Raw genomic sequence first — 15,694 nt, 5'->3', positions numbered from 1 at the left:
TTGAACATATAAGCCAGCTATTTTCTGAACAACTTGTTCAGAGATGTTACTGTACATCCTAAAAGCAGGTGGGATTTGAACCCAGAACAGGGTCAGAGAACCATTTGTCACATTCCTGGATAAATTCTCCAGGATTTGAAGATGTTTCTCCAGGTCACTGCTACAGGACTCCAGGATTTTAAAAAGTGAATAAAATTGGATATATTTTTCCATTTTGCTACTTTTCTTTATTGATAATGAAGATATTGGAGAAGGGGAGAGAAAGAAGTCTGTTTCCTAACTATCATGATTAATTCAATTCGATAATACTGGCCTGAATCTTACACTTTTTTGTCCAAGTACAGGTTGGTTGGGTTTACCTGAGGCATTTCCACAGTGAGATTTCTCCCTGTTTCTTATCAAACATGCCAACTTGAATGTCTACCCCATTACTATTGTATCACACCATGCAATATTCCTGGAAGAACTGTCCACTCAGTAGGTATCCACTGAGAAATGGAAATCCCTTAAGCTCAGTCCATCTTCAAAATCCTGTCCCATACCTGGACGAGCCTGATTATTGTGGAGCTGCCCGGGACATGGCACACAGGGAGATTGGCACATCACTTTGTGGGCAGGGTCCTGGAATTCCTGCTGGATGGTATAATGTATGCTGAACTTCCTCTTCCCAGGCACAGGAGGCTCTGGCACCACACCCTGCAAGCCTGGTCTGAGCCTGGGCCAGTGCAGTCTGAGCCATCTGGAAGAATGCCCAACACACTGGCAAGAAGGTTAACATCTTCGCCAGGTAAGTGACACCATCTTCTCTCTGATATGTCACACTTGCTGACATGAGGAGAAATTTCTTCACCCGGAGTCTATGGAATTCACTGTCACAGAAAATGTTCGAGGCCAAAGCATTATCTTTTCAAGAGAGAGGAAAAATCTTGTGACTAAAGGGATCAAGGGATATGGGAGAAGGTGGCATTAAGGTATTGAGCTTGATGATTGGCCATGATCCTAATGAATGAAGGAGTAGGTTTGAAGAATCCAAAGGCCCACTCCTGCTCCTATTTTCTGTGCTTCACTCCATCTCTGTGACTGTACCCACCTCCTATCAGTGCCCATGCTCTAGCACTCTCACTATTGCCTGCAATATCTTCTCTCAATCATTGTCACCCACCTCAACCCCCGATACCACAAACCCAATATATGCCCTCTGTGTTGCCCACTCACTTGTTTCCTCAGGAAGGCTTCCTATCTGCAGCAACAGTTACATCTGTACCACCCACCTCCATCTTCGGTAATAAAGCTGGTAAAACCCAATCTGGTTCACGAATACCTTTTAGGGAAGGAAATGTACCACCTTTATCTGGTCTGGCCTACATGTAGCTCCAGACCCACAGTAGTGTGGTTGACTCTTAACTGTCCCCTGGGCAATTAGGGAAGGGCAATAAATGCTCTCTCTCTCTCTCCCTTTCTCTCTCTCAGTGGTTAGCACTGCTGCCTCACAGCACCAGGGACCCAGGTTGGATTCCAGCCTGGGTGGACTGTTTGTGTGGAGTTTACACATTCTCCCTGTGTCTGCTTGGGTTTCCTCCGGGTGCTCCGGTTCCTCCCACAATCCAAAGATGTGCAAGTTAGATAGATTGGCTGTGCTAAATTGCCCGTAGTGTTCGGGGGTGTGTAGGTTAGGTGCATTAGTCAGGGAAAATGTAGAGTTATAGGGTAGGGGAATGGGTCTGGGTGGGATACTCTTTGGAGGGTCAGTGTGGACTTGTTGGGCCAAATATCCTGTTTCCACACTGTGAGGATTCTATCTATGTACACAGCCCCTAGTAGGGCAGGAACTTGCCAGCTGGGAGGGGGGGAGGGGGAGAAGTTGGGGTTGGACCATCAGACATTCAGCTCCCCACTCATTTACGTGCAGTGGATGCTGAATTAGAGGATCGCACAGAGTGTATCCAGGCTCCTGGATTAGTATTGGATGCTGCCCTTGACGTTCGGTGCTAGGATCCCATGACCGATGGCTATTATCCTTGACTTGACTGAGGTCTGCTGACAACTAGGGCAACCTTCCTGCCTTTGCATTTGAACTGAACGGCAAGGCAAGACAGTGGTAATATGAGCCTGGTATCGCTGGCTGAGGGGGCAATGTACAAAAAAGCCAGGTGATGCAAGGCAGGGGTGCTGTGAGCATCTACACGGGTCCATAAGGTGTGAGCGCTATGACAGTGAGTGAAGAGCCCAGAGATAAAGCCTGGTCCAGTCCATGAGTTGTGAGTGTGTCTCCGAGCACACTGTGTCCTTGCTGCAGCATTATAATGGGAGTTACCAGGGCAGCCCAAGGTACCACATTGAAGTGGATCAGAGATATAAAATGTAGGTCCTTAACGGTTAGCACTTATTAGATACCACAGTACGTGGTGGTGAGGTAGGTGTGGAAGTTGTCCTTGGAGCGGGCCCGAGATGCTGGTGACTACTGTCCACTGTGGAGGTCCTTTGAAGCCCACATCAAGCAGAATCTGTCAGACACATAATTCTTTAAAATTCGTGTCACATATAGACAGGGTGGTTGAAAAGGTGTTTGGCACACTTGCCTTCATTGCTCAGTCCTTTGAATACAGGAGTTGAGACATTATATTGAGATTGTATAGGACATTGGTGAGGCCTCAGCTGGAACACTGTGTCCGGTTCTGGTCACCCAGTCAGAGAAAGGATATTATCAAGCTGGAGAGGGTTCAGAAGAGATTTACCAGGATGTTGTCAGGTCAGGAAGGTTTGAGTCATAAAGAAAGGCTGGATAGGCTGGGACTTGTTTAACTGGAGCGTAGGAGGTTGAGAGGCGATCTGACAGAAGTTTATAAAATAATGAGAGGTATAGACAGAGTTGATGGTAGTTGTCTTTTCCCTAAGATATGGAATTTCAACGCTAGGGGGCACATTCTTGAGGTGAGAGGAGAGAGATTTAAAAAGACATGAGGCCTTTTTTTTTACACAAGAGAGTGGTTCACGTGTGAAATGAACTTTCTGGGGAAATGGTGGATGCAAATGCAATTACAATGTTTAAAATACACTTGGATGGACGAACCCTACCACCAAGGATATATTTCCCTCCCCATCCCTATCAGTGTTCTGGAGAGACCATTCTCTCCACGATTCCCTCGTCAGGTCCACGCCCCCCCCCCACCAGCCCACTCCCCACTCCTGGCACCTTTCCTTGCCACTGCAGGAACTGTAAAACCTGTGCCCACTCCCCTCACATCCATCCAAGGCCTCAAGGGATCCTTCCACATCCTTCAGAAAGTTACCTGTCCCTCTACGAATGTCATCTACAGCATCCGTTGCACCCGGTGTGGTCTCCTCTACATCGGAGAGACAGGACGCCTTCTTGCGGATCGTTTCAGACAACATCTCTGGGACACCCACACCCATCAACCCCCAACCATCACCCCCCCCCCCCCCCCTCCCCACCCCCTTGGCTGAACACTTCAACTCCTCCTTCCATTCTGTCAAGGACATGTAGCTCCTGGGCCTCCTCCACCGCCAAACCATTACCGCCTGAAGCCTGAAGGAAGAGCGCTTCATATTCCGCCTTGAGGCCCTGCAACCACATGGGATAAATGTGGATTTCAACAGCTTCCTTATTTCCCCTCTCCCCACATTAGTACCTCCAACTCGGTACTGCATTCCGGACCTGCCCATCACTCCCCCCTCTGACCTATCACCTCCGCCCTTACCTTCATCACCTATCGCTTTCTCAGCTACCTTCCCAACCCCACCCCCTCCTATTTATCTCTCAGCCCTGGCCCACAAGCCTCATTCCTAATGAAGGGCTTTTGCCTGAAACGTCAATTCTCCTGCTCCTCGGATGCTGCTTGACCTGCTGTGCTTTCCCAGCAACACACTCTTGACTCTGATCTCCAGCATCTGCCGTCTACACTTTCTCCTGGATACATGAATAGGAAAGGTTTGGAGAGATATAGGCCATGAGCAGACAGGTGTGACTCGTTTAGTTTGGGATAATGTTTGGCATGGGTTGTTGGACAAAGTGTCCATGCTGTATGACTCCATGACACATGTTCTCATTTCCATGTGGACTTTTCCCAATGCCGAACTTGCTTGCCAATAGGAATATCAATGATTGGGACATCAATGAGTCATTTAACAAAAAGTAATTCTCCTTAACAGATAACTCACCACAGCCCAGTGAGAAACTCAGTGCCTCATTGCTTGGAAAGAAAGGATGATAAAAAAGTAAGGTATTTCCATTGTGATCGATTTCACCAGATGTTTCACTGAGTTAATCACAATTCTCACCACAGGCCGCATCACCTGGGCTCTAATAAGGTTCTGTCCAAAAGGATCTATCGTTTTAAAAGCACAAACTATAAGAAAAGGGTGCATCTTATGGAAAATAAAGAGCATGAAAGCATGGGATAGGTTAAAGCATGAAGACCACTGGCGATGTGTTGCAAAGGGTATGTGGAAGGCAGGATGGGATAAGACTAGTGGAACGCTCTTACACCAATGAGCAGAATAAGGTTGAGGCTGAAAGGTTACTATGGCGAGATGAGATAGCACAGTTAGTAAAGTTAGCCTCGCCTGTTGAGTATCATTCTGACAAGATTGGGACCATAAATATTTGGGACATGACAATTAATATCTAATTAATAGTTAGCAGAGTAAGCCTGCTTGAGACTATTGACAATAAATATCTAAGCATGACATTAGGAAAATATTAAGTAGGGTCTGGAATGAATGACCATTATTGCAAAAGCTGACACTAAATATCTAACCGTGACATTAGAATAACATGAAGTAGAATGTAGGAAAAACTATAGTGGCACAACAAGAGAGATAATGGGAATTAACACCACTGGTTTATTGTGTAGCTAAAGTGAGGTACTTTGATTATTATAGTTGGACGTGCTGATAAGCTAACAGGAACTTGATTAAAAAAAGATGCACAGTGGAACAGTGGTTAGCACTGCTGCCTCACAGCCCTAGAGACCTGGGTTCAATTCCTGCCTCAGGCAACTCTCTGTGTGGAGTTTGCACATTCTCCCCATGTCTGCGTGGGTTTCCTCCAGGTGCTCCGGTTTCCTCCCACAATCCAAAAGTGTGCAGATTAGGTGAATTGGCCATGATAAATTGCCCATATGTTAGGTGTAGGGGAATGGGTCTGGGTGGGTTGCGCTTCAGTGGCTCGGTGTGGATTTGCTGGACCGAAGGGCCTGTTTCCACACTGTAAGTAATCTAATATACAAAACCTGAGACTCTGAGTGTCACTTTTTTTTGTTTGCAAATAAAAGACCTACTTCTTGAAGAACTCTCTGCTTCTCCTGGTGATTCTCTACATTTTCTCCATGACAATCTCTAGAGAAGTGTAGGACAATTAATGCTATAGCTGAATTAAAGAAAGAAGGTGGAATTATATCTGGGAGTATGTAGGTCAGTCAGCTGAACAACAATAGTGAGAAACTAACAGAATTCTTACTGAAGGAGATAAAAGAAGCAGAAAAAATATAACCATGAATAGTCAGCATGAATTGAAAAAGGGATCATTGAATTCTTTGAAGAGTTTGGCAGAGAGTGAAGGCATAGGTTATTCAGAATTCAAAAAGGCCTTTGGTAAAATATTCTGTGCTGATCTACTGAAAAAAGACAGAACATGCAGAGTCAGTGGTCAACAACAGAATAAATATCAAACTGTCTGCAAAACAGAAAACAGAGAGAGTAAAGGACTACCTCTTTTTATAATACTGGCAAAAATAGACAACCAAACATCAACTTACAATATCTGACTTTAATACATGGGACCATCCAAGGACTTAAGTGGATTTAATAGTGGAACAACAATGAACTAAGACGATCAGACACTCTTGGGACTAGAACAGCTGAAGTAACTGTACAAAACTCTGGTGCAGCTGCACTTGGAGTTTTGTGTACAGTTCTGGTCACTGCATTGCAGGAAGGATGTGGAAGCTTTGGAAAGGGTTCATAGGAGATTTACTAGGATGTTGCCTGGTATGGCGGGAAGGTCTTATGAGGAAAGACTGAGTGACTTGAGGCTGTTTTCTTTAGATTGAAGAAGATTGAAATGTTACTTAATTGAAACACATAAGATAATCAGAGGGTTAGATAGGGTGAACAGTGAGAGCCTTTTTCCTCAGGTGGTGATGACTAGCACGAGGAGACATAGCTTTAAATTGAGGGGTGATAGATATAGGGCAGATGTCAGAGGTGGTTTCGCAGGTCAGTGCATTATCGATGGCTGAAGGGCCTGTACTGCACTGTAATGTTCTATGTTCTATCTCTTTTGAATAGGATGGGTATGGGTGTTTAAAGCATGTCTCCCATGAAAGTCTTTGTGAAGTAATTCTGGGATGATTAAAAAAAACACTTAATACTCTTTCTAAATTGGGCACATGGAGAGTTTTGAAAATTAGCAAGTTTTGAAAAATAGGCAGCCACTGTGGTTGGTGACTATACAAAGACACACACACACACACACACACTCACTCACACGCACACATTCACATGCACACACACACACATGCACGCGTGCACACACACACTCACTTGCTCACACACACACACACACTTTCTCTCTTACACACGCATGCACACACGTGAGTTCACACACACACACATATATACACATACACACATAGAGACACACGCATGTGTGCACACTCACCTACACACGCACCCACATACACAGACACACACACCAATAAATATAAACAGATCTAAAAACTTTCTCAGTCCTCTGTGAGTGAAAAGGGAGATGTAAATACCCCTGAGACAAGCTGGGGAAACAAGGGATGTTGGACAAAGAAAGCAGAGCCATTATAGAAAGGGGTGCAGATGGGAGGCAGATGGAAAACTGCCCCCCAAATGCTTCCTGTGCAGGGAGCCAGGTTTTGTGGAGGAAAGTTGTTTGTTCAGAAAAGCTCAGGCTGCAGTGCACCTTCAGTATTAAAAGTGGCCACTATCTTGTCAAGCACAATGTAAACCAGGGGTGCTATCTCGAGTACACATCAAAGGCACAACTGTTTCAATCAGCCAGAGAGAGAAATTAGAGTCGTACAGCATGGAAACAGACCCTGCAGTTCAACTTGTCCATGGGATCAAGTTGCCCCAAACTAAACTAGCTGAAAATGTGTTGCTAGAAAAGCGCAGCAGATCAGGCAGCATCCAAGGAACAGGAGAATCGACGTTTCGGGCATAAGCCCTTCTTCTTATGCCCGAAACATCAATTCTCCTGTTCCTTGGATGCTGCCTGACCTGCTGCGCTTTTCTAGCAACACATTTTCAGCTCTGATCTCCAGCATCTGCAGTCCTCACTTTCTCCCCAAACTAAACTAGCCCCATTTGCCTGCATTCAGCCCATATCCTTCGAAACTTTTCCTATTCAAGTACCTGTCCAAATGTCTTTTAAATATTGTAACTGAACCTGCATCGACCACCTCCTCTAGCAGTTCATTCCATATACAAACCACCCTCTGTGCGAAAAAGTTGCCCCTCAGATCGCTTTCAAATCTTTCTCCTCTCACTTTAAAATGATGCCCTCCTAGTTTTGAACTCTCCCACCCAAGGGAAAAGACCTTTGCTATTCACCTTGTCTATGCCCCTCATGATTTTAAATGATTTGGAGATGCTGGTGATGGACTGGGGTGTACAAAGTTAAAAATCACACAACACCAGGTTATAGTCCAACAGGTTTAATTGGAAGCACTAGCTTTCGGAGCACTGCTTCATCATCAGGTGGTTGTGTCATCACGTGGTTGTCCACAACCACCTGATGAAGCACAGCGCCCTGAAAGCTAGTGCTTCCAATTAAATCTGTTGGACTATAACCTGGTGTTGTGTGATTTTTAACCATGATTTTAAAAACCTCTATAACCGTCAACCTCCCACACTCAAGCGATCAAAGTCCCAGCCAATCCAGCCTCTCCTTATAACTCAAACCCTCCAATCTGATAACATCCAAGTAAATAGTTTCTGCACCCTCTCCAATTTAATACTATCGTCCCTATAGCAGGACAACCAGAACGGCACACAATTCTCCCCCTCAAAGTGGCCTCAGCAACGTCCTGTACAACCGCAACATGACTTGCATTGGCTGAGACACAGACCTGTCCAGTGGTGAAATTGGAAGGTTTTTCACCTGGAAGCAAGTTAAGTTCTTGTGACACTGACAGATCACTCATGGGAAAGAGAATAGAGTTTCCACCGCTTGAGGTTTGCTTGAAGAGTGTGGGGGTTGGGGGAACCTTGCCAATGCCAGGGACTTGATATTTTGTCGAGGAACAATGTAGCCAACAGCACAATATATTCTTGAAACAGAAATGGATAGACCAGAGAGCCTGGCAAAGCTGCAGAAAGCCAAATGCAAGTGAGAGAATGGCCAAAAACCAGAAGAGATTCAAAGAAGTCCCACAGAAAGGCATTAAAAACTGTGAGGGTTCCAGAGGCTCAAACAGGGTCAGGTCCACTAAACCAGCAGGAAGCAGCGAAGAGATAAGGAATAGAGAGGGGTTCTTAGCCCAAGAGGGGAGGATTAAAACCCATGAGATTCAGGGTGCCTCAGGGATGAAGTCCAGCCAGCAGTGACAAGAAGGGTCAGGACAAAACCCACAGGTCGCTGAAACAGTCCAAGGTAAGGTAATGGCTATTAAAGAAGAAAAGCAAGACCTAGGGAAGGTAGCAAGAGATGACAGACCAGATGTGTGATATGCTTAAGAGATAGCTTCATGATAAATTTGATGGAAGACCAGTGGACTTTCTCAAACAGGCTAGGGGGAACTGGAGGTAAAGTCTCACATAGTTGAAGATTCACACGGGAGTACAGCAGAAGCCGAGTGTTCACCTGAGGCCAGCAATGAAAGACATCAGGAGAAAAGTTAGCACCAATAGGAAGGGGAAAAGAAAGAGAACATATCAAGCAGTAGACACAACTGGTAGAGAGGAACAATTCAGTAAATTTAAAGCCAGCGCCTTGGAGGCCAAAGAAACACAGACCGCTGATTTCTCAACAACAAACTCAAATAAACTGGCACAATGTGCCTGAAAAGTCTAGCAACATTATCTTACATAAAAGACATCTCTGAAATAACTTCCAGACTACTCAGATCCCTTAGTATCATGGTAACCCACAAACCTACCAACACACTGAAACAGCAACTAATGAACCTAAAGGACTCCATAGAAATTACCAGCAAAATGAATGTCATTTAAAAAATACCTTGCAAGGACTGTAACAAACACTACCTCAGCCAACAGGCAGAAAATTTGTCAGCAGGATAAATGAACACCAACTAGCCACCAAAAGACATGACCCACTATCACTAGTATCCTTAGATACAGACCACTTTGACTGGGACAACACATTCATCCGAGGACAAGCTAACCAGAGACATGCACGAGAATTCCTAGAAGTCGAGCATTCTAACTGGAACTCCATCAATAAACACATTGATCTGGACCCCATCTACCACCGTCTGAGAAAAAGAACAGGAAATAGCATCTCCCATCTTAAGAAAACAAGATACACAAATAGAAAGCAGGTCGCTAACACGAGTGCTTCACTAGAGGCTCACTGACGTTGTTACCTAGCATGGTGACAAAACGTCTGAAACCAAACCTTCCAGCTCAGTGAGCAAACTTCCAACCAAAACAAACCAAGTTTCAAACCTTAACCATTCCACTCAGGTCAAGTCAAATAAAAGTGAGGTTCAAGCTGTGGGTCCAGAGAGCCTGTGAGAGGCAAACATCAGAACATCACCCAGATACATCACTCAAATCAAAATTGTAAGAAAAAAGCTGAATATAGTACCTGAATTGGACTGGACAGTGAAAGGTTAAAATTCAGACAAATGGAGCAGCCCAGGGAACTTGCCCAATTGCTATTCTCAAAGCAGGTCCTGAAACCAGGTTAAGAGGAAGAGAGACGCACCTGGAGTTTATCCAGTTTAAATGAGCAATGAAGCCAGATACAGGAATATCTGAGTGAACTGTATTTTAGACAAAGGTTTTTAGACAGTGCAGGGTTAAGAATGATGGATTTGCAGCAGAGGACAAGAGGCACTCTCTTTCCCAGTTCCTCTCAGCTTTCCAAATGATAGCGCCCAGTGATAGAGTAAATTGGAGAAATTCATTCATCAAAAAAAAAATCAAAGATATTTCCAAATTACACTATTGCTGAGGATACAAGTCATCAGCCACTCAAAAGTGATCTCAGACGAAGACTAACAGCTCAACAATGCCGGAACATGTTTTTTTAAAAAATGCATATTCTTAATCTTCCTTTTTTTTTGCCCTGGTGCTCAGCGGTTAGCACTGCTGCCTCACAGCACCAGGGACCCGGGTTCAATTTCAGCCTCGGGTGACTGTGTGAAGTTTGCCTGGGTCTCCTCCAGAGTCCAAAAATGTGCAGCTTAGGTGGATTGGTATGATAAATTACCCCATAGTGTTCCAGGGATGTGCAGATTAGATGGATTGGTATGATAAATTACCCCATAGTGTTCCAGGAATGTGCAGCTTAGGTGGAATGGTGTGATAAATTACCCCATAGTGTTGCAGGGATGTGCGGGCTAGGTGGAATGGTGTGACAAATTACCCCATAGTGTTCCAGGGATGCGTGGGCTAGGTGGAATGGTGTGATAAATTACCCCATAGTGTTCCAGGGATGTGTGGGCTAGGTGGAATGGTGTGATAAATTACCCCGCAGTGTTCTGGGGATGTGTGGGTTTGGTGGATTTGTGTGATAAATTACCCAACTATGTTACAGGGATGTGTGGGCTAGGTGGAATGGTGTGATAAATTACCCCATAGTGTTCAGGGGATGTGTGGGCTTTGTGGATTCGTGTGACAAATTACCCCACAGTGTTCAGAGGATGTGTAAGCTAGGTGGATTAGTGTGATAGGTTACTCCATAGTGCTCCAGGGATGTGTAGGCTAGATGGATTAGTGTGATAAATTATCTCGGCGAAAGTGAAGGCTGCGGATGCTGGATATTAGAGGCGAGAGTGTGGTGCTAGAAAAGCACAGCAGGTCAGGCAGCATCTGAGGAGCAGGAAAATCGACATTTTGGGCAAAAGCTCTTCATTACCCCATATGGTTCCATAAATGTGTGAGCTAGGTGGAGTAGGCTTGGGAAACCCAAGGTTTCAGGGATAATGTGTGGGGGTGGGAGCTCTTTGGGGGGGTCAGTGCAGATTTAATGGACCAAGGAACCTCTTTCTGCATTGTTGGGAGTCTACATTTTTTTGTATTAAGCGTTTTACGCTTTTAAAACTTATATCTATGTCTGTGCATATTTTTGCTGTCAAAATTTATTATTTCTCTCAGAATTAACAAGTAACAATATTCTTCTTTTTTTCACTAAAGGAAATTTAGTAATCAGCTCCTTAGTTTTGACCCCATGAGCTGTGTTTTAATTGACATGTTATGTTGTGATGTACGAAAAAGAATGAAGAAGCTTATTGAAGGGGATTAAAATTACAAAATCAATTTATCTCTTTTCACCTGGCCATGACACCACCCAGAGGAGCAGACGGTGAAAACTGAATTCACACTTTTGGTCCACCAATTGTATTATTGATTTCGAATTTGGAATCAAAATCCCAAGTTCTAAATGCACTGATGAGATGAAATTGATTGTGACTGTTCACGTAAAAGATAACTGCAACGTTTTACAATCAGACATTACAATAAGACTGGAAGAATATGTACAGAATTGCAAAATAAATTTTAACGTATGTAAATGTTGATAAGAAAAATTAAGAGGTCATACATTACTTAGAAAATAAAGATCTAAGTGGGATAGAATTGAATTGGAAGACAAATATACAAACCACTAAAAGTAGCAACACAGATGAATAATTTATAGAAGTTATTTATTTATTGGGTTTAAAGCTGCCTTTGGCCCATATTCCTTAATACTTCTGCATAACAAAAATGTATCTATCTCAGATTTAAAATTAACAACTGATCCTACATCCCACTGCCATTTGTGAAAGAGAGCTCCACAGCTCTTCCCTTCCCCCCTCCTTTGTGTGTAGAAATGCTTCCTAACAACTTCCTAACCCAAGTTCATGTCACACTCCGGGTTTTCTTTAGATTAGATTAGATTCCCTACAGTGTGGAAACCGGCCGTTCGGCCCAATAACTCCATACCAACACTCCACCCACACCGATTTCCCTCAGACTAATGCATCTGACACTACGGGCAATTTAGCATGGCCAATTCACTTGACTTGCACATCTTTGGACTGTGGGAGGAAACCAGAGCACCCAGAGGAAACCCACGCAGACACGGGGAGAATGTGAAAACTCCCCACAGTCAGCTGCCCTTGATGCTGTGAGGCAGTGGTGTTAACCAGTGAGCCACTGTGCTGTCCATAAAATTAGAATCATAGAACCCCTACAGTGTGGAAACAGGCTATTTAGCCCATCAAGTCCACGCCGACCCTCTGAAGGATATCCCAGCCCAACTCACTCCCCTGCATTTCTCATGGCTAATCCACCTCCACAATACATCCCTGGATACAATGGGCAAGTTACCATGGCTAATCCATGTAGCCTGCATGCGATGGTAGGAGGAAACCCATGCAGACACGGGAAGAATGTGCAAACTCCACACAGTCACCCGAGGTTGGAATCAAACCCAGGTCCCTGGCACCGTGAGGCAGCTGCGCTAACCACTTAGCCACCATTCTGCACCCTCGCGCATTACACCATCACATTCACACACACACTTAACTAATTTTACACACGCACAGATATATACACACACACACTCTATCACATGCACTCGCACCCACAAGCACACACTCACACGCGCACTCAATCTGTCGCTCCTACGTGTGCACACATATCGGCTTATGGTGTGCACTTGTTTTTACAGAATTACATTTTATTTTGCTCAAAAACTGTATGAATCCTTGTAAAACTCTTAAACTATACAGAGGGTTTGTCAGTCTGACATAGCATTGGGGCACAGACAGACTTCACACCAATTGTTTAAAAAGCTGAGCTATCTTAAGAATGTAATTTGAGGGAAGTTCTGGGATTTATATATCAAAGAACAGAAACCAGCATCTCCCATTCTAAAAGATGAAAGTTTTAATCTGAAATTGTTTTCTGTCACATCTCCATGACATTGGACTCCTTTGGCTGTAAGGCAAAAGTGAGGACTGCAGATGCTAGAATATTCCTGATGAAAGGCTTTTGCCCGAAACGTCGATTTTCGCGCTCCTCAGATGCTGCCTGACCTGCTGTGCCTTTCCAGCATCACTCTGATCTAAACTCTTTTGGCTATAAATCCTGTGAGCATGATCTTAACCTCCACAACCACCCGATGAAGGAGCAGCGCTCTGAAAGCTAGTGCTTCCAAATGAACCTGTTGGACTATAACCTGGTGTTGTGTGAATTTTTAATGTCATTAACATCAGCACCATGACAGGGTGACATATAAAACTTTTCATTGTATTTTCCTTGTAGAAGTACACATAACAATATGGAGTTAGGCCACAGATCAGCCATGATCTCACTGAATGCTGCAAAGCACTCAAGGGGTTGAATGGCCTCCTCCTGTTCTGACATCCATAAAAGGCACTGAAGAGACTGTATAGATTTATAGGAATGCTATCAGAATTAGTAAGTGAATTTTCACTTTCTACTGAGATAACTGGGGGATGCAGTGGCCTAGTGGTATTATCATCAGACTATTAATCCAGTAGACCGAGGTAATGCTTCTGGGGATCTGACTTTGAAACCACCATAGTAGATGGTGACGTCTAAATTCCAATAAATATGTGAAATTAAGAATCTAATGGTGACCATGAAACTGTTGCCATGGTCAGGGAAAAAACCCATCTGGCTACCAATATCCTTCAGGGCAGAAAACTGCTGCTTTTACCTGGTCTAGCCTACATGTGACTCCCGACCCACAGCAATGTGGCTGACTCCCAATTACCCTTGGGGTAATTATGGGTGGACAAGAGATGCTGGTCTAGCCAGTGACACCCGCATGCTGTGAATGAGCTAAAAATAATAAACAGATTGAGCCTACCTTCCTTCTCAACAGAAGGCCCGAGGTTTTAATACAATTATGAGAGGGTTTGAGTGAGTTACCTCAGTGCTAATGAGGAAAAGAAAAACTAGTGACCAATATGAAATACTCAGGGAAGGAACAAATAGGGTACTCAGAAGAAAAAACATTTTTATCCAGAAAGTGGTGATAATTTGGAACTCACTACCACTGAGATAAGTTGAGGTGAGTACAGTAGATATATATAAGGGAAAGGAAGATAAGCCTATGAATAGATTAGAGGCTTGTGTTGATAGAATTTGACGAGGAAACAGTTGGGGGGTGTGGAGAGCGGGGAGAAGTCATTATTGGAGCAATAGAACAGAGATGAGAAGCAAATTCTTCACCCAGAGGATAGTCAACCTATGGAATTCTTTACCACAGAGGGCTGTTGAGGCTGGCTCATTCAGTATATTCAAAACTGATTTTTAGTCAGTAAGGGAATCAAGCAAAATGGGGAAAAGGTGGGAAAATGGAGTTGAGAGTAATCAGATGATAATGTATTATCATCATCATTATCACTACCTTCATACATGAGGATGACTCTCTCCTACTCTCAGGGTGAGTCCACAGGCAGCTGATGGAGAAAGTGAGGGCTGCAGATGCTGGAGATCAGAGTCGAGAGTGTGGCACTGGAAAAGCACAGCCGGTCAGGCAGCATCCGAGGAGCAGGAGACTTGACGTTTCGAGCATGAGCTCCTTGGATGCTACCTGAGCAGCTGTGCTTTTCCAGCGCCACACCTTTGTACAGACCGATGCAGCTACCACAGGCTGTGTTACACATGGGGTAAGATGGGAAAGGGTGGGAGGGGTATTGGTGTGGCAGCATGCTCCTTGCGCTGGTTTTGCTCAGTGTCCACTTTGTCCCAAAGGCAAGTCTCAACGTGATTTCCTGGATGCTCTTCTCCACTTTGGACCATCTTGGGCCAGTGATTCCCAGACATCTGTGGGAATGCTGCACTTTGCCAGTGGAGCCTTGAGGGTATTCCTGAAGCACTTCCCCTGTTTCAGATAAACCATGATCGAAATGAACGACAGAGCCTGGGTTCAGCAACTCACTTCTGCTCTTCCATCTCACAATCCAATGGACCAGATGCTATGAAGCAATTTTTGTAAGTCTGCGTCCGATTCACCCTTATTCTCCACTCATACCTAGTTCAGCTGAAGCAGCCAGAGATAATCTAATCCTTCCTTCAATAGGAATCATGTAGATCGTGTATAAACACTCAGTGTTATCAAGGTTTGGTAGTGAACGCATGTACTTTTGTCATCAGAAACCTTCAAAAAAAAGTCAAGATCCAAACATTGATAATCAAGTTAATCATAATACTGGATTATTTATCTAACTGTCAGGTGATATGGAACAAAGATAGAGAACGCTGGAGAAACTCAACACATCTGGCAGCAACTGTGAAGAGAGGAATGTTTTGAGACTGCTGTCATTCCTCGTCAAATTAAAATTTGGAAGTTTAAGTAATGAAAAAAGACATTTTTATGAATGAAAGGAAAATCTGAGGGATCTATCATATTTATATATTGTTTTATTTAGAATCATAGAATCTCTACAGTGTGGAAGCAGGCCATTCAGCCCATCAAGTACACACTGACCATCTG

This window comes from Chiloscyllium punctatum, chromosome 32, assembly GCF_047496795.1.
Source record: "Chiloscyllium punctatum isolate Juve2018m chromosome 32, sChiPun1.3, whole genome shotgun sequence".
In the NCBI taxonomy this organism is placed as follows: domain Eukaryota; kingdom Metazoa; phylum Chordata; class Chondrichthyes; order Orectolobiformes; family Hemiscylliidae; genus Chiloscyllium; species Chiloscyllium punctatum.
This window is presented reverse-complemented; position numbering follows the sequence as displayed.